Source organism: Monodelphis domestica, chromosome 6 (assembly GCF_027887165.1).
Source record: "Monodelphis domestica isolate mMonDom1 chromosome 6, mMonDom1.pri, whole genome shotgun sequence".
NCBI classification, from domain to species: Eukaryota; Metazoa; Chordata; class Mammalia; order Didelphimorphia; family Didelphidae; genus Monodelphis; species Monodelphis domestica.
This window is the reverse complement of record NC_077232.1, coordinates 234,102,184-234,126,779: the sequence shown is the minus strand read 5'-3', so window position 1 is coordinate 234,126,779 and position 24,596 is coordinate 234,102,184. Positions and strand designations below refer to the sequence as shown.

The window sequence follows — 24,596 nt, the reverse complement described above, 5'->3', positions numbered from 1 at the left end:
AATAAAATACTATAAAATTAAAAAAAATTATATGGTAGTCTTTGATCAAGTGACCAATTATAATCAATAATTCTCTAATTATTAACATAGTGCATGAGAAAAAAAAGAAAGGAAAACATGCCACTGTCACTAAGGATATCTAGCACAAAATTCATTTGGAAGAGAATGTGTATATGGCACAAATAAATGGATAGAGCATTTATTAAGTGCTTACTATATGCCTGGGGTGTATGGATGTGTTCAAGGAAGAGTCCTGCCTCTGGTGGAAGCAGTGTTCTGTGCACTATGGCGCCACCTAGCTGTCCAGTGAGGACGTGCACTCTTAGGGTGGGGGCTGCTCTTCCACCTTTGATATCTGCTTGTCACCCAACTCTCACTCGTGGCTCCCAGAAACTGAAGCACGTTCAGTAGCCACACCATGGTAAAACCATCTTGGCAGATGGTCTAAATCAGGTTGAGGGTAACTGATGGCCATAAACCCATTGGTGAGTTAGCGGGATGTCGACTCCAAGCAACATGGAAGCAGGGCTGTAGGTCACTTAGAGCTTAGTTAGACATCAAAAAAGCCAAGATCATCCACTGCTTCCTGGGCCAACTCCAGTTGACCCAACTTTTGCCTTGCCACTGGACTTTAATGACTGGAAGAAAAGCGAAACTTGAGGACTTTGTGAAATTCTGCCTTACTTAAACCCAATTCATGCAAAGCAGAGTATGGATATTTGTCATTTCATTCACATAATGTTATTTTCACTGGTTTAGCTCTCCCTTAAGAGTGTTACTGGGGTACCATCATTCATGGAGGTATTTGAGACCTAATTTGGAGCATTCTTTCATGTTGTTGTTAAGACTTTGCAATTCTTTTGAAAACTGTATATCCTTTGACTATTTTTGCTGCTGTGGAGATGCCATTCTAATTTGGAGCTTATGTCTTGGCCAGCTACTCTTATTTGTCTGTGATATAGTGATCTGTGCATTATGCCTGACAATATTATTCATCAGTGGGGTCAAACTGAAATAAATCACTAATCCTACATAAGGATCCCCACACACTGTATGTATACTGACTTAGTTTTAAAATGTAATATCATCTATAATTTATTATATTTGTATTTGCTTTGTTACATATTTCCCAATAATATTTTAATTTGGTTCAGAACCCTCATGGGAGTGCTAGGACACATGTGTCCCATAAGCCACGTTTTTTGCATTTCTCTTAGAGTTTGGTTTTCAAACTCCAAAGCCACTCAAAAATTCATGATCCGCTCAGGAAAACCAATATGAAGACTGAATATTTCCCAGACTATGACGTGCATTAGCTGGATGACCTATTGTCTAATTCAGTCAGTTCATATGGTTCAGTGGTTACTGCAGATATGAATGAGCTAAGCACAGAACTGAAAAAGTAGAAAATGAAGGTTTGGAATTCATTTCAGAAAATGTTCAAATGTTATAAAACTGCTCTCATGGATCCCAAACTATTATTGGTCACCAAACCAATTTCCCCCTCTCTTTTCAGTTCCCTAATATATTCTGTCTTTCCAGACTGGTATATAACTAAGCTCCTTGAAAGCAGGGACTGCCTTACTTTTTGTTAGTATTTCTGTTCCAAGCATTTAGCACAGGCTTCACACATAGTAAGAGCTTAATAAATGCTCTATCTGTTGATCTTCTTGTCTTTCTGCCCTGGTGATAGTGTATCTCTATGAATTATGAAGTACCATTCACAGGGGAATGAATATTGTAGGTGACCCAGAGGGCAATAGAAAAGTATACAGTGGTCATAAACAGGCAAGCATAACCTATGCATGTCATGTATTAAAAAAGGCATATAAATGAACGGAAAAAGAGATGTCAATCATCCAATGAGAATAAAGGACAGATGGACAGACAGCATATTTCACTCAAATCCCTATAATAAAATGTGCTTGGGTGTTGCACATGTATGATATTTAACCATAAATAAAGGATTCGTGGAAGGATATAGACAATAATCATATTAGGGAAGGAATAATGAATGGAATAGAATCTGTACCGAAGTACACACATGATCTTGAATCCATTGAAATATTGAAAACCAATGTTCAGAAGTAAGCTTTGTCCACATGAGTTTCAAAATAATTTGGAAGGAAAAATAGCTTGAATTCATAGTCATTGATGGTGTAACTTCTAGGATGATTCCACTATTTTACATCATTTTTAAAGTTGAGGAAATCATTTCCAGAATAGAGGAGTATATCACAAAATAGAAATCATAATCATCAAAAATCTTTTAATGAAAAAGCCTTCTAGAATATCCATTTTAAGACTAAAAAAGGATGATTATAACCATAACCCTGGAATTTTGGTAAAAGGTTATTTTTATAATTATACTAACATTTCACAGAATCACTGAATTTGAGAGATGGAAGGACTTCACCAGCCATCCTGTTCAGTCCACATACAAAAAGAATGTCCACTATGATTTCGTCTGACAAGTACTCTTACAGATTCTTTTCATAGATATCAAAGAGGTCTGATTCCCCCCAAAAAAGACAACCCATTCTACTCTGAAGTGCTCTAATGTTACTAAGTTTTTCCTAAATTTGCTTCGTTGCAATTTTCCCTTATTTTTCTTTGTTCTGCTATCTGGGACCAAGCAGACCAACTCTAGTGCTTCCTATATATGTCACCCTTCAAATAAATGAAGACAATTTTCACATATTCCCTCCTATTCTCAGGCCTCCAAGTCTTTTCTCCATACTAAAAATTCCTAGTTCCTTCCAATGATTCTCATATGACATGCATTCAAGGCCCTTCGTCATCCTGATTCCTGTATCTTTGAACATTCTCCAGGTCATCAATGTTCTGCTTAAACGATGGTACCCAGAACTGAAGACAATACAGTCAGGTTCCAATTAGTGTGAACAATGAATCCCCAAAGTGGTGTAATTATTTGAATCTGGACAGCATATTTCCAGTGGTCTGGAATCAATGATCACATTTTACATAATTATAACTTCATATAGTGTGAATTCAATTATGTGAAACTACTTCAGGAAATGCATTGTTCACACTAATTGGGACCTAGCTATGGTTCGGACAAAGTCTATCAGAATTTGAGATTCCAATTACTTTAGTCCATCTCACGATCAATCACACAAGTATTTTCAGCTGCCACATCATACCCCTGATTCATATTAAACTTACAAGTCAATGTTGTCCTCAGATCTTTTCCAGACAAATCTCTAAGCCTCCCTCATCTTGTATTTGTGAAGCTGATTTTTTATACTCAAGCAAAAGACTTTACATTTGTCCCTATAGAAATTTGCTCAACTAAGTCCAATACCCTAAGTTGTCAAAATCTTTTGAGATCCCATTTGGATAGATAGTGCTTTAGAGCAAAAGTTTCAAACCAACTGCTTGCTGGTCACCAGCTACCTGGAACCAGTTCAAAAAGTAATTGGGAAATGATGTTTATTTATAATTTTTAAATAATATTTTCCCTATTATACATAAAAATAATTTTAACATTCATTTTCTTTCTTTGAATTTTGAGGGTTTTTTTTTTTAAGTTTTGTGTTCCAAATTCTCTCTCTCTCTTCTTCTGGTCCTCCCTCCCTCCTTGTTCTTTTCTCTCCCTGAGATGGTAAACAATCTGATATAGAGTTTAGAAACATGTAAAACATTTTTCTATGTTAGTTATTTTGTTAAAGGGATCTCAAATGAAAAACTAAGAAAGAAAAAAGTATAGTCTATTTTGGTCTGCTTTCAGACTCTTTTGGTTCTTTTTCCAAGGGCAGATGGCATTTTTTTAACATGAGTCTCTAAGATTGTCTTGGTTTGCTGGAATTGATGAGAATAGCTAAGTCATTCACAGTTGTTCATCAAAAAAATACACTGTGTACAATGTTCTTCTGCTTCTGCTCACTTCACTTTGCATCAGTACATATAAGTCTTTCCAGATTTTTCTGAAATCATTTTGCTTGCCATTTTTTATAGCACAACACTATTTCATGACTAATATATACCACACCTTGTTCAGTCATTCCTCAATTGATGTACAACTCCTCAATTTTGTCTTTTTGGGGTATAGACCTAGTTAATTGGGAAACATTTAATAAAATAAATAAAAACATAATAAATCACAGATAATATCACATTAAATTTTTTTTTTAATCCTTCCCTTCCCTCTTAGAATCAATACTGTGCATTACTATAAGGCAGAAGAGTTGTAAGAGCTAGGCAATAGGGGCTAAGTGACTTGCCCAAGGTCACACAGCTAGGAAATGTCTGAGGCCAAAATTGAACCCAGGACCCCCATCTCCAGGCCTGGCACTCTATCTACTGTACCTAAATGCCCCACAAAGCCAGCACATTTAAAATCATAGTCCCTAGGAAGATCTTCCCATGAAGCATAAACATTAAAAGATGGTCTTCTAGCTAGTAAATATCATAGGCAAGATTTAAAACTCCAAGCCCAGCACTCTCTCCCGGCCTCTATTATTATGTGGCTCCTTCAAGTGAAAGATCTATTTTCATCTGATTCTCTTTCTTCTTCCTTCTAAATATCAATCCACAAGCATTTGGGCCAGGCACTGGGGATTCAAAAATAAAAGTAAAAAAGTACCCTGCAGAAGCTAACTTTCTATGAGGAAGACAACCTGTACACAAATAAGTATATACAAAACAAATTCAAGGTAAATGTCTGAATGGAGGGAGGGCACTCCAGTTTTGGAGGAGATGGATTCAATTCTGTATTTCATTTTGCTCCTGAAGACCCAGTCCCAGGGTGTTACAATCTACCAGAGAGTCTAATATAACACTGGTTCATCTTAATGTTTTCATTAGTTTAGCCATGTAAAATCACTGATAAATATTAGAACCCTATATGGTTTAAGTGATGTGATTTCTAATACTTTCCTAAGATGGATTAGGTAGCCTTATTTAACTGCATCTTCCAGGCTTTCTTATTAACCCTCTTAATGTACTCTGTCATTCCCATCTGCTTTGATTTAAAGTTGATTATACAGACTGGTTAGGGCAGGGAGAAGCCAGCTGACCACTTCAGAGCAATGCTAAGCTCATAGTATTTTCAGTGTGTAAACACGGGTCCACAAATGCCAGGTTATCCATTATTAGGTAGGTCTTCCAGTCCAGGATTATGGAACACTAAATTTTAGATTGCCCCCTATAAAAGCTCATTTCCTCTTTTTTTTTATTTAAACCATCTCAAGCCAAGCTGCCCCCCACTCCTCCACCAACAACCCGCGGCCAGCATCCCCGGGGAAAGGCTGTTGACCACGGCCCAAGGTTAAGACAAGCTGAACAAAGCAGCCAATCAGCGGAGGAGGGCTCCGGGGTGCTGATGCTCGGAGACAAATAGTACGGTGCCGAGCGGATCGATGACTACTTGATTGCGCATGAATACAACATACATGTTGCCAATGCTTTGCCAGCGCTCCCAGCGGGCGCCCATGCAGATCAGAGAGCGTAGGAAGAACTGATAAGGGATCCCCCGTGTGCAAACCTACGCTCTCTCCTCCCCAGCCGGAAAGCATCCTACAGGAGGACCAGGACCGCAGCATCCCTGTGCTGGAATGTTCTCATTCAAAGGTACCTTGCTCTGCTCCCCTCATCTTTAAGAATGCCAGAAAGCTGGGGTTTGCTGCCCCTCCCTCCTTCCCCTCCCCAGCAGGAGGACGCCTCCGGATGGATGGTGTGCTTTCTAGCAATGCTTTGTTTCTGTTCCACGCCTGAATGCCAGCTTAGAAATGGTTAACTTCCCAGGGAGATGTTAATAAGTCCAAAGGAAGGGAACGGGTTTGGTGAGCTGAGCGGGTACAGCTCTGAAAGCCTTGATCGCCAAGGTTCCTTTGTGAACATCGCTATTGTTCGGAACCTAGCTGGGGCTGGTGGAGGGGGTAGGTGAAGGCTGGGCTGTTTGTCCCACTTGCAAAAGGGAAAGAGGTTGGGAAGGAAATGGTCAAATAAAGAGAATACATATTCTTAGTGCTGCCGCATGCAGCAGATGGGAGCGCCAGAATCTTAGAGGGGGAGAGAGGACCAAATTGCTGGTAAGTGGCTGAGTCTGCTAATTGTGCCAGGGTGAGCACGAGAAGGACCATTAAGGCAGAAGTTTTATGGGAAGACACGATTCACACCTTATGGTCAAGCTTGAGAACAGAAATGCCTCAATGGGGGAAGGGCAGAGTATTCAGCACAAACTACTGCCTATAATGAGCCCCAAAGTCATCAGTAAATGAGAATCACTTGTATTCTTTGCCTGGGTGATTGAAAGAATAATTTAACAGTGCAGAAAATAAAGAAAGACCCAGTAGAATGAGATGGGTTTATCGGGCTTTGGGTTGGATTTCTTGTCTACTGTGTTTTCTTTTGTCTCTGATCTGCCTGAGCTGTTAGGAGAGCTGTCTAAAACAACAACTTTCATCAGAGAGCATGCATTCCAATTAAATCAATTATTTCTTCTCTGCATCAGATGAGAAAGCTTTACACCTTTTCTAGGCAAAAGTAGTGGACCATATGAAATTGCATTTCTAAATTAGTTACCAGTGGGCTGTTTGAAAAAGAAATATCATCAGATTTTGAATGCTGGTCCCCAGAAAGTTAACATGTGTGTCTTCTTCTCCTACACCCCACTACTACCATCAGCAGAAATAGAAGACAGAGATCTAGTTGCTCTGACTAATTAGCCTTCTCTGAAAGAAATAATAAGCAAATTGAGTATCAGTAGTTTATTGTTAAAACTCAATCTGATCAATACCATATTAAAGGTCTTTAGATTTTTGTTATAGGTTCATACAAGATAACTCTTTCTAGAGGAAAGAGGGATATTAAAATATTGATTACACTGGCTCAATTGCCTTGCCTGCTTTTTGTTATAATTTATTAATAATGTTACACAAAGATGAACACAATTTGTCTCCAGGGCATAATCACTTATAGCCACCCTTAAGTTTGCCTGTTTCTGCAGACCATATAATATAGATATTTCAAAAGCCTACTACCTATACATACAGAAAAATTACCCTGCAATACACCACATATTAGCTCAAATATTACAGGTTATAAATTGTTTTCAAAGAACTAAGGTTTGGGTCATAAGACTGATGAGTGGACAAAAATGTAAATGAAAATCTTTTGTGGGAGGTTTTATGTGAAACTATTTCCATTCAAAAGCTTTTGAACTGATAGATTTAAAACTTTCAAAATAAAAAAAGCAATTGGACCTTTGGGAGGAATTTCCTGACTTTTTTAAGGGGATGTAATAAAAGAATAAAGCAACTGGAAATACTTATTCTGGCAAGGAAGAGACTGAAGGGATAACATAATATGGGTGATTTTGAAGTCTGTGAAGTGTAACTATGAGGAAGGAAACCAGAACAAGAAGAAACAGACCAATTTGATATGAGACAACAAGATTAGATTGAAGGATGGGTACCCTGACAATGAGGAATGAGGCATATAGAATCATATGGAATCTGTGACATTCCCTTTTCTAGAAACAGAATCAATTCTCATTTGTCTGGAATGAGTTAAATATTTTAAGTTTCAGCCTAAGTGATTGGCTGTCTATGGGATGTAGCTTAAGGATACTGGAAAGAACCCATACTTTACAAAGTTATTTCTCTCTCCTGAATTGTTTGATATTACAAATTATCCTAAACCACTTAGATTAAGAATTTATTTTTTCTATAAAAATGTAAACTGTTAATCAGCCAGGAGGGTGTGCCTCATATGCATCTCTCCATGTGTGTCTTGTGGGCTCCTATCCGTGCTGGCAAGCTGCCCAGAGCTCCCTAAACAAAGGATACCATAACAGAATAGGTTAATGATGATCTGAGAAGCTCAGGCTCAGCTGTTGCTCCCTGCATGATTTCATTCAGTTTCCCTCTGCCTTGCTGGTGGTACAGGTCAGAAACCATCACCCAAAAGCCCTTGGAGAAAGTAACACTTGAAGCCAGTTTCATTCATTTAGACTTCAACATGACTGAAAAATCTGAATGTGGGCTTTGAAAGGAAAGTGATAAAAAAAAAAGAAGGGACTGAATGACTGAGGACAGAGGAGCAGGGACACCACCAAGAGTAGGAAATAACATAGAGAAGTGAGGGAGGAAAGTCAGGGGTGGGGACCCACCAAATGCAGTTCTTGGCTCATGGACCTCTGGAAACCCAGAAAAGCTCTATTGAGAAATAGAGTGTATCTTTCCCCTCCAAAATCTGGCTTTGATTATCTGGCATATCTCTGAGAAGACAAACTATAGGCAGATGGTTACTGTTCTTTGTCAATCATAGGGAACTGAGAGGGGTAATTTTTATGGACCATGTGAGTTTTAGACTTAGACTTTAGACTTAATGAGATTATCTTTGAAAATCTCTTCCAATTCTGTGATTCCATATGGGCAGGGGGAACTTTGGGTATTCATTCCTATATTTATATTTTACCTAGCAAACTCTTTGAAGAATATGGACTATATAATATCTGAACACTGGACAGTGATAAACTCTTCTATATGTTCATGCCTGGGCAAAATGGTTTATTTTTGGTACCATCTCTTGTATCTTTTTACTACTGCCACTACTCTTTCCTGGGGCCCATAGAGGTATCCTTTTGGTTGTCAAGAGACAAAGTTTAGGCTTTTCATTTTCTTGTTCTGGTTAAATTGAAAATAAAATATAAAGGATACTTGAGTAATAGAACAGAGGAATCTGATCCAAACAGGCCCAGGTGCTTGGCATTTTTCCCTGGGCTAACAAATTTGCTCTCCTGAAAAATATGTCTGGCTCAACCACTAGATGCCTCTGTCATCTTGCCTTAGAAGAAGGACCCGGAATATTCTTTCCTCAGGTACAATGGATTTTTTGTTTATTTGCATGGGTAGATGTGTCCCCCAGTAGAATGTAAGCTCCATGAGGGCAGGAACTGTTTTCCTTTTCTCTGGCACCCTCACTGCCTGGCACAATAAGGTCTTAATACATTTGTGTTAAATTGAAGACACTAAAAGGAATTTTGCCAATCCCTGTGTTTATCCTTATCTTTGTTTTGGAGTTGAATCATTTTTCTGTAGTGTCAGACTCTTTGTGATCCCATTTGATGTTTTCTTCCCAAAGTTAGTGGAGTGATTTGCCATTTCCTTCTCCAACTTATTTGACAGATGAGAAAACTCAGATAAACTGCATTAAATGACTTGCCCAGGTTCACACAAGCTAGTAAGTGTCTGAAGCTAGATTTAAACTCAGGAAGAAGGATCTTTCTGACTCCAGGCCTGGCCCTCTATTCACTGTGCCACCTAGTTGGCCTCTCTCTTTATCATACATACTCATTATTGATGTAAATGGGGTCTGCTCATCTAAGATGGTGAATTTTCTTTCTTTTTGGGGGGGAGGAGACTCCTGGTTCTTTGTCTTCCACAACTGACAGGTATTTGCAGCCACTCACTCCCTTGGCAGGCACCCTGAATTGTTCTAGAGTACAGCTAAAAACTCTCTGTTGGTCTTTGGTTGTAGGTGCAGCTCCATTTCCCAGAGCCAAACCTTGATTGAAATCCCAGGGTAGCAGGCATGCGGAAACAGAACTCTCCTCGAGTGTTCTGCTGGCTCTTTTTGTGCTATTGACATGCCATAGTTTGGACATGGGCGAATGACTATGTTTCTGATTCTTGAGATCTTGGGCTGGACTGATTGAGGAGTGTAAACATTATCATCCACATTTTATAGCTGGAGAAACTCAAGCTTAGAAAGGTTAAGAGACACTCCCAGGAGTGATGCAACTAATTCAGTGGGAGAACCAGAACCAGAACCCCCAGCAAGGGCCCTTGACCTAAGATCTAGTACTAAGATCCAGTATAATCCAATGCAGTTCAATCAGCAGTGATCTGGGCAGTGAAGCAAGCCTGGAATTAGGAACACCTGAGTTTAAATACAGGCTCAGATAGGTGTGACCCTGGGGAAGTCACTTTAACCTGTGTCTGCCTCAGTTTCCTCATTTCTAAAATAGGAATAATAATAGAACCTTCCTCCCAGGGTTGTTGTGAGGATCAAATGAGATAATGATTGTATAGCATTTAGCACAATGCCAGCACTATATAAATGTTAGCTATTATAATTAGTTATTTATTAAGCACCTTCTATGTGCATGAGCACTGTTTTAAACATAGGGAAATATAGACAAATTAGAAAACAGTTCTTGCTTTTCAAAGAATTAACATTTTATTTGGGACTAAATGAGAATTCAAGGTGTATGCAATATAGGAGAGTACTTTATCACTTAAAATTATTAGATTTATATCTTAGCCAAAATCTGCCTATTCATGCTCTCTCTCTCTCACCCTCTCCCTTTCTCCCTCTTTCTTTCCCTCTCCTTCACTCTCTCTTTCACACACATTTAAGCACCTCCTATATATCAGACATTGCTAAATGTTTTACTAATATTATCTGATTTGATTCTAAGAAGAACCCTATGAGATAGGTGTTAGTAATATTCCCATATTATAGTTAAGGAAACTGAGGAAAACAAAAATCAAATGACTTGCCCAGGCTTGAATAAATAGTGAGTGTGAGGCCAGAGTTGAGCTCACATCTTCCTGACTATATGCCCAGTGCTTTAAATATGGCACTACCTATTTTATATTTCCTAGGGAAGGTTTGAAAATGATGTGCTACTGTTCACTTAAGAAAGGTCTTGAGAGGGGGTAGCTAGGTGACTTGGTGGATTGAGAGCCAGCCCTAAAGACAGTAGGTCTTGGGTTCAAATCTGGACTCAACCCTAGCTATGTGACCCTGGACAAGTCACTTAACCTTTATTTCCTCACCCTCGCTGCTCTTCTGCCTTGGAACCAATACACAATATTGACTCTAAGAAGGAAGGTAAGGACTAAAAAAAAAAATTAAAGGCTGGGAGTCTTCATTCTAAGCCACGAAACTTGACTTTTTACAAAATCTATCTGTGTGTACCCATGGCTGAACCTTCCTTCTCCCCCAAGTCTCTGAGCTTACACAGACATGAATTCATACTTAGGGGTTGACCAAAGGGATCAATGTCTGCTTCAGCTCATTGCCTCTTCACCTTGCAAGGTTGTAAAGAAGTTTCCAAAATAAGGCTGAGGTATGACTTGTTTCTATTTCTCCACATGTGGATAATAAGGTCCTCTACAAGCACTCAGTATAATAAGTACTCATGAGGTAGGACAGTGTCTTATCCCAAAGAAAAATGCCTCACATCCAAACGATTCCCAAGCACCCTCTAAACAGATACTGAACAGAACCCACAGAGCTCTCATAGGAATACACCATTCTAATGACCTTCTCTTTGACTCCACAGAAACCCTCCAAGAACTTGAGCTTTCCTGAAAGGGGGAAGCACAACTTTTTGAAGCTATTAAACAGCAATACTTAATGCCCAGTCCAAATGACTCAAGTAATATTGGGGCAGGGCAAGCTCTTTTCTCTTTCCCTGCCCTAGCTCAGATCTTAGTTCTTTAGCTGAATTTAAATATAGGCACTCCATTTTTCCTTCATGGCTGATCATGATTCAGGGATTATATGACATCCCTCTATTTATAGATAGAAAGGCAGATATACATATTTCTCTAGAACAGAGGTTCTTAACCTGTTTCATATAATGGATCCCCTTTGCAGTCTGGTGTAGACTATAGCCTGCCCCTCCTACCCAGAATAATATTTTAATACATAAAATAAAATACATACAATTATGAAGGATAGCAATTATGCTGAAAAACAGTTAGAAAAAATAAATTTTAAGAAGTTCAAGGACTCCAGATTAAGAACCCTTGAAGTTCTAATGCTTATATTTCCAAAATTGAGAACTCAAATTTACAGATATCCAGGAGGCACTCTTCCAAGGTTGGTGCTACACAAGAAATCTCCCTTATCTGCCTTAGGAAGGCTAGATTTTGGAATCATTCCACCTAAGGAATCTAAATGCTCCTTGCCTCTATATAGAAGTTGGGATTCTTGAATCTTGGGCATAGACTACCATTTTGGGCCATGTGGATAGTCTGTGGGAACTTGTTTAGCATCCAAGTGGTTGCCACCTCTAGGGCAGGAGAAAAAATATTCTCAGGAACCCTGGTTTCTGACCTGTGTTCCAGTGAAAGTACTTATCATGTACTAATGACACCAAGGAAATCATTATTGTTCCTATAAATGCAGGATGTCCCCATGCAATACACCCAGACCCTTCTACCCCCAAAAGCAAGTCTACTTTGCAATACATCCAGACCCTTCTACCCCCAAAAGCAAGTCTACTTTGCAATACACCCAGACCCTTCTACCCCCAAAAGCAAGTCTACTTTGCAATACATCCAGACCCTTCTACCCCCAAAAGCAAGTCTACTTTGCAATACACCCAGACCCTTCTACCCCCAAAAGCAAGTCTACTTTGCTCTGATGCAAGCTGGTCTGTCTTCTGAATGGAGAAATAGCATAGCATGGTACTTCCCATGCCAGGTCAAAGAGCTAAGATATACAGACAAAGTTTTGTTTACCTATGTTCCAATCTTCAAAGAATAAGTATTTCTGAAATCCTGCATAACAATAATAATAACCAGTATTTGCATAATTTCTTTATGGTTTGCAAAATACTATACAAATGTTATCTTATTATCCTCACAAAAGTCCTGGGTAGTAGATGTTATTATGATCCCCATTTTACAGCTAAAGAAATGGAAGCAGACAGAGGAGAAGTGGCTTGCCCAGGGTCACACAGCTAGGAAGTATCAAAAACAAGATTTGAACTCAGGTCTTCCAGATTCCAAGGTCTATAATTTACTGCATTCATGACTAGCGCTACCTTTTCAGTTGTCAGATTTTCTCCATGAGTTGAGTGAAGAAGATGGGCAAGACAAATGATAGAACAGGGTAAGCATGTGAAAATGGAATTTTTTGTTTTGTTTCAAATGTAATGAAAGCGCATGGCTTGACAATGAACCTATTCTGCTGGGATTCTACCTGGAAAAAAATTCAAGAAATGTGATTTAATTACTGAATCTTTTGAAGTTACCACCTGAACTTGTGAGGCATAAGTTTGCCGAGACAGGCAATGTAAAGATAGCTACAGAAAAATTCTTTTCCCTTCAAAGTCTAAAACAAATATATCTTTTTATTCCTTACAAGAGTATATTAAGAGAAGATATGTATAGCCTCATTTGACAAGGCTTCAACTGTGTTTAGCAATTTCCATCAGCTTCCTTTTATCCAAATACATTTATATTTTATTCATTGGGCAATCAAAAAGCCCAGCAGAGGAGTCTGTGTCAATGTACATTTTCTAAATTATAATCCTTAAGGGAGCTATGAAAATGAGATCAAACCCATTGACCCTAAATCTAGAGAGAGAGAAAAAAGCCTTTTTGAAAGAAACCAGAGTCAATAGTTACAATTGTACTTATTTAAAATGTAACTCACTGTTCTGTAGGTATATTAGTAACATATTATAGGATAATAGATTTAGATTAAGAAAGGACCCTGGTGGTCATTTTGTCCAGTAGCTTCATTTTACTGATGAGGACTAAGGCTTAGAAAGCCAAAGGGACTGATTTGGGGCCATTAGTAAATAATAGAACAGGAATTCAGTTTGATCTGCTGAGTCTGAATCCGGAATTCTTTCCACTGTACCTTTTAATAGCCTTTTCTAACAAAAGCCCCATAAAGATAGGTGGTATAAAAATAATTATTCCCATTTTAGAGACAAAGCAATTGAGCCTCCCTAAAGCTAAACAATCTACCTACAGTTAGATCCCTAGTATTTCTCATTCCAAGTCGAGAACCATCAACTCTGCCCCACTGACTCTTAACATCATTATATAAAACTTAATTATTTTCAGGTTCAGCTACCTCCATTATTACTTCATTGAACACAACAACTCTGTGAGACTAGTAATGAAATTTGTTGTCCCCATTTTACAGGTATGAAACCTGAGACTTGAAATTTAGATGATTCATCCAGGTTTGGATCGCTCTCCAGTCAGGGACAGAAAGAGTACTAGAATCTTGGTCTTTGAGCTATTAGTCCAAAGCTATTATTACTTGGGTTGAGTCTCTAATTTTCAAACTGCTTTTCATTATTTGGTTAACGAGCAAAGGCAATAGTTTTATCATTTCTCTGTCTCAAAAATGTAATTAGTAAATGTTTATAGAATCAAAGAATGCATTTTGGTGGGATGATCAATTGACAAGAAATTCAGTCAGGTGACCTGAACACACATTGCCCTTCCCTCTTCACATTAGCATAACATGGCACCTTTTGGTACTAACCTAACCTCCACTTTGAACCCAGGTGCACATGTTAATTGTTTTATTATCAACTATTATTTTTCCCACTCAAATTGTTCAGAAAGATAATGGGCATATGTTCTGTTAAAGAAGAAAATCCAGATGGTGAAGGTGTAATCATAGAGAGCAATGTTCCAAGGCCATTTCCATAATTCAAGTGATTTGCAGCATGAATTTTTCCCTCATCCTGGATTTCTTGGTTTGGAGGCATTTCTTCCTAATCCGTGGTCTAAAATATGTCACGCCTAACTATCCCTGTGTAATCTTTGCACATCTGTCTCTGAAGTGCTGAGTTGCCATATTGCCATCCATAGCAAGTTTTCTTTCTTTCTTTTCCCAAGTCATTATAAGGTGATAGGGAATTTGAGACAAATACATGTGACAAAATGTAAATATATGAGGCATATAAATGGGGAGAGGAAACTTCTAGTGGTCCAGAGTTCTGGTGTTTTTGAGGCAGTTCTGGAGTTTGGTCATAACTTTGGATCTGTAAAATATCTTTTTAGTTACGAAGAGAGAAATGAGCAGAACCAAGGGAACATTCTTTTTGAAGAATAACTTGTTTACATCCACCTCCAGAGAAAGAACTGAAAAAAGTAATACATAGATGATGTCTTTCTTGTTTCTTTTTGTTGTTGTTGTTGTTGTCAAAAGATGCCTTCTCTATTGTGGGTTGGGTAGAGGGGGAAGGAGATCACTAGGAACTTTAATGTAACTTTTTTTTTAATTTAAAAAGAGCCCAGGACCCATAGTCCTTTCATGTAGTTTTGGTAGTAATCTGTAGACTCAAAAGGAGTCAACAATGCCAGTCATAAAGTTGTTATTTTATCTGTATATCCAAAGTCTAACACAATGGCAGACCACATCATTGGTGTTTTAAAAATGCTTGTTGACCGACCCGAGAATCAAGTAAGAAAATATTGTAAAGTGTTTTATAAACCTTAAAGCATTATACAAATTATGTCTATTGTTATTATTATTGCTGGGACAGCTGTCTAGAGTGTTGGAGGCAGGAAGAATTATCTTCTCGAATTTAAATCTAATCTCAGACACTTTTTTAGCTGTGTGACCTTCCACAAGTCGCTTACCTGTTTGCCTCAGCTTCCTCATCTGAAAAATGAGCTGGAGAAGGAAATGGCAAACAACTCTGGTATCTTAACCAAGAAAATCCCAAATGGGGCTCCAAAGAGTCAGACACAACTGAGCAACATTATTATTGTTATTCTTATATTATATCAGAAACTCTGGATGAGTCTTTAATCAGTTTTTCTTAGTCATCTAGTAAAGTTACATTGTCTGACTAGCCCAACTCTGAGAGAAATCCAAGTTACACAGAAGACAGGGAGGAATTATTAGAGATTGTTCCCAAGTGAATTGATTATTAAAGTCTCAAGGATGGGATTCACCTGACAAAGCACTATCACACTGGTCAGTCAGAGTATTGATCATCTTACTTCCTCACTCAAATATAGTCAATGACTCCTGGCCAGCTAGGGCAGAGATTCACAAACTTTTGGGTGTCAAGACTCTTTGAAATTATTGAGCCTTTGTTATGAGAGTACTATCAACTGATACTGTATTCAAAATTAAAACTGAGAAATTATTTTTAAATATGTATTTCTTAATTTACTTAAATAACAATAATTTGCACATGTTAACATATGTAACATTTTTCTGAGAAAATAACTATTTTCTGGAACAAGAAAATAGTGAGAAGAGGAGCATTGTATTGTCAATCTTTTTAGTGTCTGGATTAATACAAGACAACTGAATTTTCATGTCTGCTTCTGTATTCAGTCTCTCGTGATACATTGTTTTAGTTGACATGTCTGAAGAAAACTGGCCTCACACAGATATGTTGTGATTCTTCTTTCATACTCAAAGAGAAATGATGACATTACAATGTTGGGGTCAGTGAAAGGTGTGTTGGTCTGTGGTTGATTGGTCCAAAACAAGCCCAGAAGGTTCTAACCCAAATTAGGCACAAACTATCCATTAGTTCATCTGGGATGGATGTGAATCTAGACTTGTGTGTTTCCTGCTGACCTTGTACTACTGAGATTCTGCTCTGTCTATGGAACACAACACCTTCTTTGATGGAGTAACACGATGATGGTGGTCCTGGACCAGCATCTCCCATGTCTCACAATCAATACTAAAGTTCTTCAGTGAGACTTCGAAAGTGTGAAAGAGACTTTGCACATCTTTTGACCTCTATATAAGCCCTTGCTTCATGAAAGTGCTTCATAAAATAATCTTTTAGGAAAATGTCCATTTGGCATTCGGACTACATGAATATATAGTTGGAAGCTGGCCTTTGGGCTATGTGGATATGTAGAAGAATGATTAGTAGGCAAATAACATATTAGTATTATTATGAAAATCATCTTGACCTACAGGATACCCAAAATCTATCTTTCCCACCCTCTTACCCAGAAAACCCTCCTTGTAACAAAGATTTAAAAAGAATTAGGAAAAAAAGGCAATTCAAAACCCTTTCTTCTCAAGAACACTAGGGGTCTTCAGACCACACTTTGACAACTGTAAGATTAAAAGATAAAATGCAAGTCCTTTATTCTGACATTCAAGGCCCACCATCATCTGGATTTCATCAACATTTGCAAGCATTATTTAACTCTACATCCTTACTCCTCTTTATGAACTCTTTGATCTAAACAAACTACTCTAAAAGGCTGTTCTTGTCCTGCCTTCTCGTGGCTCCATGGATTTTCAAACTAGTCTCCATAGGGGACTAGATCTTCCTTCACATCTCTGTGTCTTGGTATTTGTGTGCCCCCTCCATAAAGCTCTCCCTATCCTCTTACCTAGAAGTGTTCCCTTCTGGTGTTCCAAGAGTCTCTACAACAGTGGGTGAGGGCAGGGATTGTCATGCTTGCTTTTATTTGTATTCCCAGCTTTTAGCACAGAATCTCTGGCATCTAGACTGTACTTAATAAATGCCTTTCCATTTATCCATTTACAGTCAGATGTGATGGTCAATATTGTGGTTAGGATTTTTTGAGCTGCCTTTTTTCCATTTTTTAAAAAATCTTTATTACAAGGGAGCATTTTCTGAGTAAAGAGTGAGAAAGATATATTTAGAAATGAGTATGAGAGAAACAAAAGCATCAATAAAATCATTATGTATGGATATACTTATATATAGACATACATGGTGTTCATTTTCAGTCATGTCTGACTCTTTGCCAAGAAAACTCCAGAAGACTTTGCAAAGATACTAGAGTGGTTTGCTATTATCTTCTCCAGACCATTTTACAGATGAGAAAACTGAGGCAAAAGGGGTTAAGTGACTTGTCCAGGGTCATATAGTTAGTGTCTAATGCTGGATTTGCACTGAAGAAGAGTCTTCCTTATCCGACTCCCAGCACTCTATGTACTGCAGTGCTAACTTGTGTGTTTGTATAAAAACAAGTCCATATGTATATATGTGTACATATATACACATATATGTGCATGTGTTGTATACTCACATACATGTCTTCACCCCTTTAAAGGCTACATACACCCCCCAAAATACATATGGGAGTGGAGTTTATGTGTGTGTGGGAGTGTAATAGCAACTTGGTGTAGTCTATAGAGAACTGACTTTTGGACCCTGGAGGACCTGGGTTCAAGTCCCAACTCTGACACATTTTAGCTGTGTATCCCTGGAACAATCTCTTCACTTCTCAGTGCCTCAAAAAACTCTCTAAGCCTGCATAGGGTGACGTTTCTTCCCTGGGCATTCTCTATATCAATAAAATCATATAAAACTCAGGAAAATGTATGTGAGCATATACAACTATAAGTACATTCCTGAATGTGCTCTAGTAGAATGCATTATGAAAGGGGAGGAATAAAAGCAGGAAAGCCCCAAAGCCAAGGGGTCTTGAAAGAACAAATTCTTCTTTCATCTGAGTCTTGGCAGTCCCAAATAACTGGAAGAAATAGCAGCATGGTCCTAACCTAGCCAGGGACTGTTCTGTTTGGAAGCTGCTCTAGGGCGAGTGTTCCCATATAACACCACAGTTATTTTTTGATGATGGGTGATTTCTTGAGTCAATATGCTCTGACTTAATATGTGCTCCAACAGCCCAGATTTTTATAATTTTGTTATTTGAACTACATTTATTTTGTTCCCTAAATAAATGGATCTAAGGGAGCTATTAAACAAGATTTGAATCTCCTCTGAGCATATGGGGCTCTTTTTAAATGTCAATCCAAAAAGGGTCTGTGTTTAAAAAATATTGGCTCAGCCCTCTTATATTTTGCACTAATTTTACTTAATTCAACAACTCAAAAAGTATTTATTAAGTGCCTACTATATACCCGGCACTGGAGATGAAAACACAAATATGCTCTCAAGAAGCTTATATTCTACTGGGGAAATATCTTCACTGAAGATACTGGAGAAGGAACCAGTCCATAATTTCATGGAAATAGCCTGCATCACTCTTGTAATAAGCTTTGTCCACATTTTTTGCAAAAAAAAAAAAAAAGATTTATTTATAAAACAAAAGGAATATGTTTTACCTTCTTTTATACTTCTGGCCACAAATACTCATCTGCGTTTCCAGCTCTGTCTTCTGGACAAATGGTTCCATAATCCTCATGCATTTTCAAACAAGGAAACTTATAAAAGCTTTATGGCTATAGCACCCTACTCGTGTGTGTCTGTGTATTGTTACATCCAGTGAGCCCTGTTCTGGTCCTCAAAGAAGCTCTGTCCATATTTTTTTCTATCCTCTCTTTTTGCCCCAGTTTATTGGTTTTAATCTTATCTGCTTAAAATGTCTGTTCCCAGTCTGAGTGAGAACTTACCCTTTTTGTTCCATTTCCCTTTCCTTCTGTGAGTCTTTTACTTCATACTTCACCATTCTCCAATACACTCATTTACTAAACATGAGATTGACTCACTACAAACCACTCATAATATTTGTGTTGTGTTTAGCCTGTGTTTTAATATGGAAATTTGTCTTGCTTAGCAAATAGTCTGGAAAGAGTTCAGTTTAAATACCACTCAGGGCAACATTCCCTATCTAGCTTGGGAGAAGGAAATCATCACCTCTTTGTACCTGTTTTCTCCAGGGAAAGGTGAGAATAAAACTAACCACCCCATAGGGGTGACAGTATGATCAGGCAAAGTAATTTAAAAGTTGATTGCTACTGTTATTTTTCATAAAATCATCGAGCTGGGAGGAGATGTCAAGTGTAGCATTTGACAAAGCCTGCCTATGTGTCTTTAAATGTAGCAGAAAAAGACTCAGATGTTTTTGAGGGGTGTTTCTAAGGTTATTTATGTGGGGTGTTATAGTTTGCCTTCTAGCATCATTTCCTGTCTCCACCCCCACTTTACCAACAATATAAAGAAGATAGAGATCCTCACATCTTTGAAACTCTTTAACCAATTAGGGGATTGAGGCATATGACTCAATTTAATATTAAAATCTAATTAGTCAAAAGCCCCATTAACTTAATTAACCCAGTTAATGAATTGCTTTAACACCCTGTCTTTCAGAGATCAGAAATCTAATGGTTAATGACAATAAGACTGCTCTCCAATGTAAGTAACAAAAGGAAAAGCACATCTTATAAAAGGAGGTCTCCCCATCTTGATCAATGACACATGTATAACCCAATGGAATTGAGTTTGGCTACGGGATGGGGATGGGAGGACAGGAGGGAAAGAACATGAATCAAGTAACCATGGGAAAATTTTCTTAATTAATCAATTAAATAAAATTTTTAAAAGAGGTCTTCCCAGCATTGTAGGTAAGTAAGAAGCAGGTCAAGTATTCAACCAGGTCTCCTGACTGAAGGTCTATTTCTTACCCCATTATACCACACTGTCTCTTAGCCAATCTGATGCACAATTTCTTGCATATAAATTTAGTCTGGCACTTTTAAAAGCCCTGGTTAAATTCACCAACAGAATTTACAAATCATAATTCTTTTCTTTTTAGTTTTCCTCTACCTACCTGAAGAGTATTATATGTGCTGTTCCATGAACAAGCTCTAGAAAAATTCTGACTTTCAGGTTGGATGAATCCACACAAATGTCCATGATTCTTCATTTTCTGTTAGGAGTTATTTCTTGACAACTTGCTATTCTGACACAGGGATTATGCAAATTTTATTTATAGGAGCAGTCTGTTGAGCATGATTCATGCTGATCTATTTCCTGCATTAGATTATATAGGCATGCCTCAGTGATTAACTCTGCATTCATGGCCCCTTTTCTTGTTTTTTCCTGTATCTCTAAAAATATAGCAACTATATATTTTGAAACCTATAGAATCTTACCTTCTTATAGATTTGCCAATTTCCATTTGCTTATACATTTCTGTTAAGGTCACACCCTTTGATGACTGCTTGATTTCACCAAGTTCTTTCCTTCTCTGTAAAATGAATGGACAGTATGTCCTCTCCATCCCTTCTGGCTATGACCAGCTCTTATTCTGTGCCATATCAGTTCTCCCTGACAACTCCTGAACAAGACATAGATGAAAGCAAATGTAGGAACTTACTTCCACATATTGCATGCATTTACTAATAGCTTATAATAATAAAAAATAGCACACACTTATATAATGCTTTATATAGAACACTTTTTATATTATCTAATTTGAGCCTCACAACAACCCTGTATTCTTATCCCCATTTTACAGATAAATAGGGGCTGAGTGAGGTTAAGTTATTTGCTCAAGGTCACACAAGTATTTAAAGCTAGAGGTAGGATTTCCACCAAGATCTTCTTGACTCCAAATCCAGTGCTCTCTCTCCACCTTGCCATCCCTGTTTGCTTAGCATATCCTATGACGTTAACAATAGCTAGTACTTACCTAGCATGTTAAGGTTAGTGAACCACTTCACATATATTATCTTATTTGGGTCTTACAACAACTTCCTAAGGTAAATCATAGTATTAATTACTAAGTATTACCTCAGGTGATCCATTGCTTGTTGTCAAGCATTTCAAAGAATCTTATCATGCTATGCTGGTCCTATAGCTTCTTCTTTTAAAAAAATATTTGTTGAATTAAAATACTCAGTTAACTCCCTCCCTACCTTCTCTGTTAGAGAAGACATCATTTGACAAAAAAGATATTTGTATATATAAAACTCTTTTACTTCTTTTTATCAGTTCGTTCTCTGAAGTTGGTCATACATAAGCCATTCTTTAAGCAATATTCTTATTGTATATAATGATCTCTTGATTCTACTTGTTTCTCTCTTCATAATTTCATGTAGGTCTTTCCATGTTTGTCCTACAGTTTTTGTACTTCCTTTGACCTCATCTCTTCCCTAACAATTATAGAAACATAGAATTGGAGCTGGAAGGGGGCTTTGTGGTCATTTAGGCCAACTCATTCATTTAACAGATGAGGAAATTGAGGTTCAAAGAATCCACGTCAGTTACTCAATCATATATGTAGTGAGTGGAGGTGCTGGGCTTTAGAGAGAGCTTTTCAGTATTCTAGATTCACCAAGCTGTATCCTAAGTCTCCATATACTAATGTACATTAGAAAACTCTATAGTTTTCTGGCTAGTGAAATGTTGTTTTATCAATTCACACTTTTTCTGATATTTTAAATAGCTGGGATTCATTAGACTGGGTCCTCCATCCACAGCCACACTTTAAAATTCTCCCTTGCCTTAGTCAGTGGTTTGCATATTGCTTTGGTTGATAAAAGTTGTCCAATGGCCAATATTGGGGTGAGGATCCTTTTTGCACTTGACTTAGTTCATTCCTGCTGAGCCCATCTTAAAGACTTTCAGGGTTAAGAGGACCCAACCGAAACTTTGCTTTGGTGGCACAGCCTTCCAAAACCCAAAGAAGGTCACCTCTCCATCATAGGGTGGAATCAGAGAAGGACCTTAATAGGAACCATACTTCACTTTTAATGGAGCATGAAAAATGTTCTTATTCAACAGGGACACAATAGGTACAGGCAGTGTATTTCACAGAATTCCTGCTCTGAAGGCAATGGAGAGATAGGTACCCATTCTCATGAAAGCAGAAACCCTTGAAGGACTGAAGGACTAATTTTAGAAAGGCCTTTTTCTGTAGAAGCCCTTAGTAGTAACTGCACCAGAAGTATGATGTAGATGCTTTAATTGGGGTCTGGAATTGATGTTTAGTCATGCCTGTGACCCTATTTGAGATTTTCTTGGCAAAGATACTAGAGTAGTTTGCCATTTCCTTCTCCAGATCATTTTACAGAGGAGGAAACTGAGGCAACCAGGAATAAATTACTTGCTCAGGGTCACACAGTTAATAAGTGTCTGTGGTTAGATTTGAACTCAGGAAAATGAGTCTTTCTGATTGTGCTACCTTGTTGCTCCAGAATCCAGAGAATCAGGTTCAAATCCTAGCTCAGCCACTTACTACCAGTGTGATCTTGAATAATCAATCAACTACCAAAAACTTATTAAGTGCTTACTCTATGGCAGCCATGGTGGTTGGCCCTGGAGGAAAAAAGACAAAAACAAACAGCCCTTTTCCTCCAATAATAAGATTCTGGATAATTATATGCACAATATATAAGCAAGTCACTTAACCTCTGGGTCTAGAAGAAATGACATCTAATATCATTTAGTCTAATGCTCTAAAGTTTCCGCTCTAAATCTATGATCCTATTAACTCATATCCTCGGGCTTCCCATAGCATTCTGTTCTCTCTAATGCATTTATCACATAACTTTGTGCATTGTATTTATTTGTGTTTCTCTTCTAGCCAAACAAAGTTTTTAGCTCTAGGCTACCAAGTGCAGAACCATATTTAAACTTTGTACCTTCGGCAGAGCCCAGCATGGTGCTTGGCATGTAGTAAAGGGTTTTCGGAACCATCAAAACTGATTTTTGAAAATTGAATAAGGCAGTTCTCTTCTTATAGACTCTTACAAGAGTTTTCAGTGTGGTCCTCTGGCCCTTGGGGGTCCCAAAAGTCCTTTCACAGAGTCCATGAGGTCAAAAGTATTTTCATAATACTTAGATGTTGTCTGCCTAGGAAATGCACGTCTCTTTTCTAACTGCATAGCTCTGTGAAGCCCATTTTCTCCATCTTGTGACAAACTGAATGCAGAAGCAGACAGGAGAATTGAGTTCCTTACTAGTAAACCAGTCATTAGACTTACAAATATATATTTTTTTGGTTGGTTGGTTGGTTTTACATATATGTAAAGCAATGTACTCTTCTCACTAGATTCTTTTGAAAATTAATTCTTTTTTCATAAAAAAATATGGTATTTATATTAACACATGATAGAGGCATGGAAAACATGGGAAATATGTTACTTATATTAACATATAATATAGCAATTGGGTGGAGCAGTGGGTGGAGTGCTGGACCTTGAGTTGGGAAGATCTAAGTTCAAATCTGGCTTCAGACACTTACTAGCTGTGTGACTCTGGGAAAGTCACTTCACCATCTTTGCCTAAATTTATTCATCTGTAAAATGAGCTAGAGAAGAAAACGGCAAATCACTCCAGTATCTTTGTCAAGAAAACCCCAAATGGGGCCACCAAGAGTCAGACAGGACTGAAACCAGCTGAACCCCAAGCTTGTTGTCATTTAAGGTGTTTTATGCTCTGTCCCTACTCTACCTTTCCAACCTTATTCTAGATTACCCTCCTTTTCACTGGCCTTCTTGCCATTCCTGACATGAGAAAGTCTATCTCTCTTTTTCCTGCCTTTAGAGTGATTTGTCCTCCATGCCAGAAATCTCTCCCTCCTCATCTCTTAGACCTCTTGGAATCTTGAGTCCTTCAAGGCTGCTCAAAAGTCACCTTCTTTTTACGTGAAGCTTGTCATGATCCCCACCCCCAGCTCCTAGTGCCCTTTCCCCCAAAGTTGTCTTGCATTTATTTGGTGCAAGTTTTGCTTATCTTCTACGTGCTCTCCCCTGACAGAATGTGAGCTTCCTGAGTACAGAGCTTTATTTTCATCTTTCTATCTCTGGTGCCCAACACTGGGCCTGACAGCCAATTTTAAATGCTTTTTGACTGATGGATGGATAGATATAAATTTTAGTTTAGAAAGTGCTTAGTCAATGTATTGATATTTTACTTATATATAATTATCTGAATAGCAAAATAATAAGTAATAAGATACAGTAACAAAATGAATACTTAATAAATGCTTTTTGATGGATTAACAATGGATGATAAGTTGAACTTGAACTGTCTTCGATCCCAAATCACTTCTACATTCTCCTTTTCACTCTGGAGACTGGGAGAGGGACATGGAACATTTATCTGCTGACTTTGCTTATTGTATCTGTACAGGGAATGTCATGAAGAGGTA

At 38.0% G+C, this 24,596-nt stretch overlaps 1 protein-coding gene across 2 annotated transcripts in view; it reads left to right on the top strand.

Moving 5' to 3' along the window:
- The first annotated feature begins 5,022 nt into the window (after window positions 1-5,022).
- The window catches only part of SORBS2 (sorbin and SH3 domain containing 2), a 515,172-nt gene continuing 495,598 nt past the window's right edge, over window positions 5,023-24,596 (top strand). The window contains exon 1 of one of the 2 annotated variants that reach the window (XM_016423097.2): window positions 5,023-5,592. The gene's annotated coding sequence lies outside the window, so the exon portion shown is untranslated. The remainder of the gene's footprint in view (window positions 5,593-24,596) is intronic. The other variant, XM_056802972.1, reaches the window with a different exon arrangement.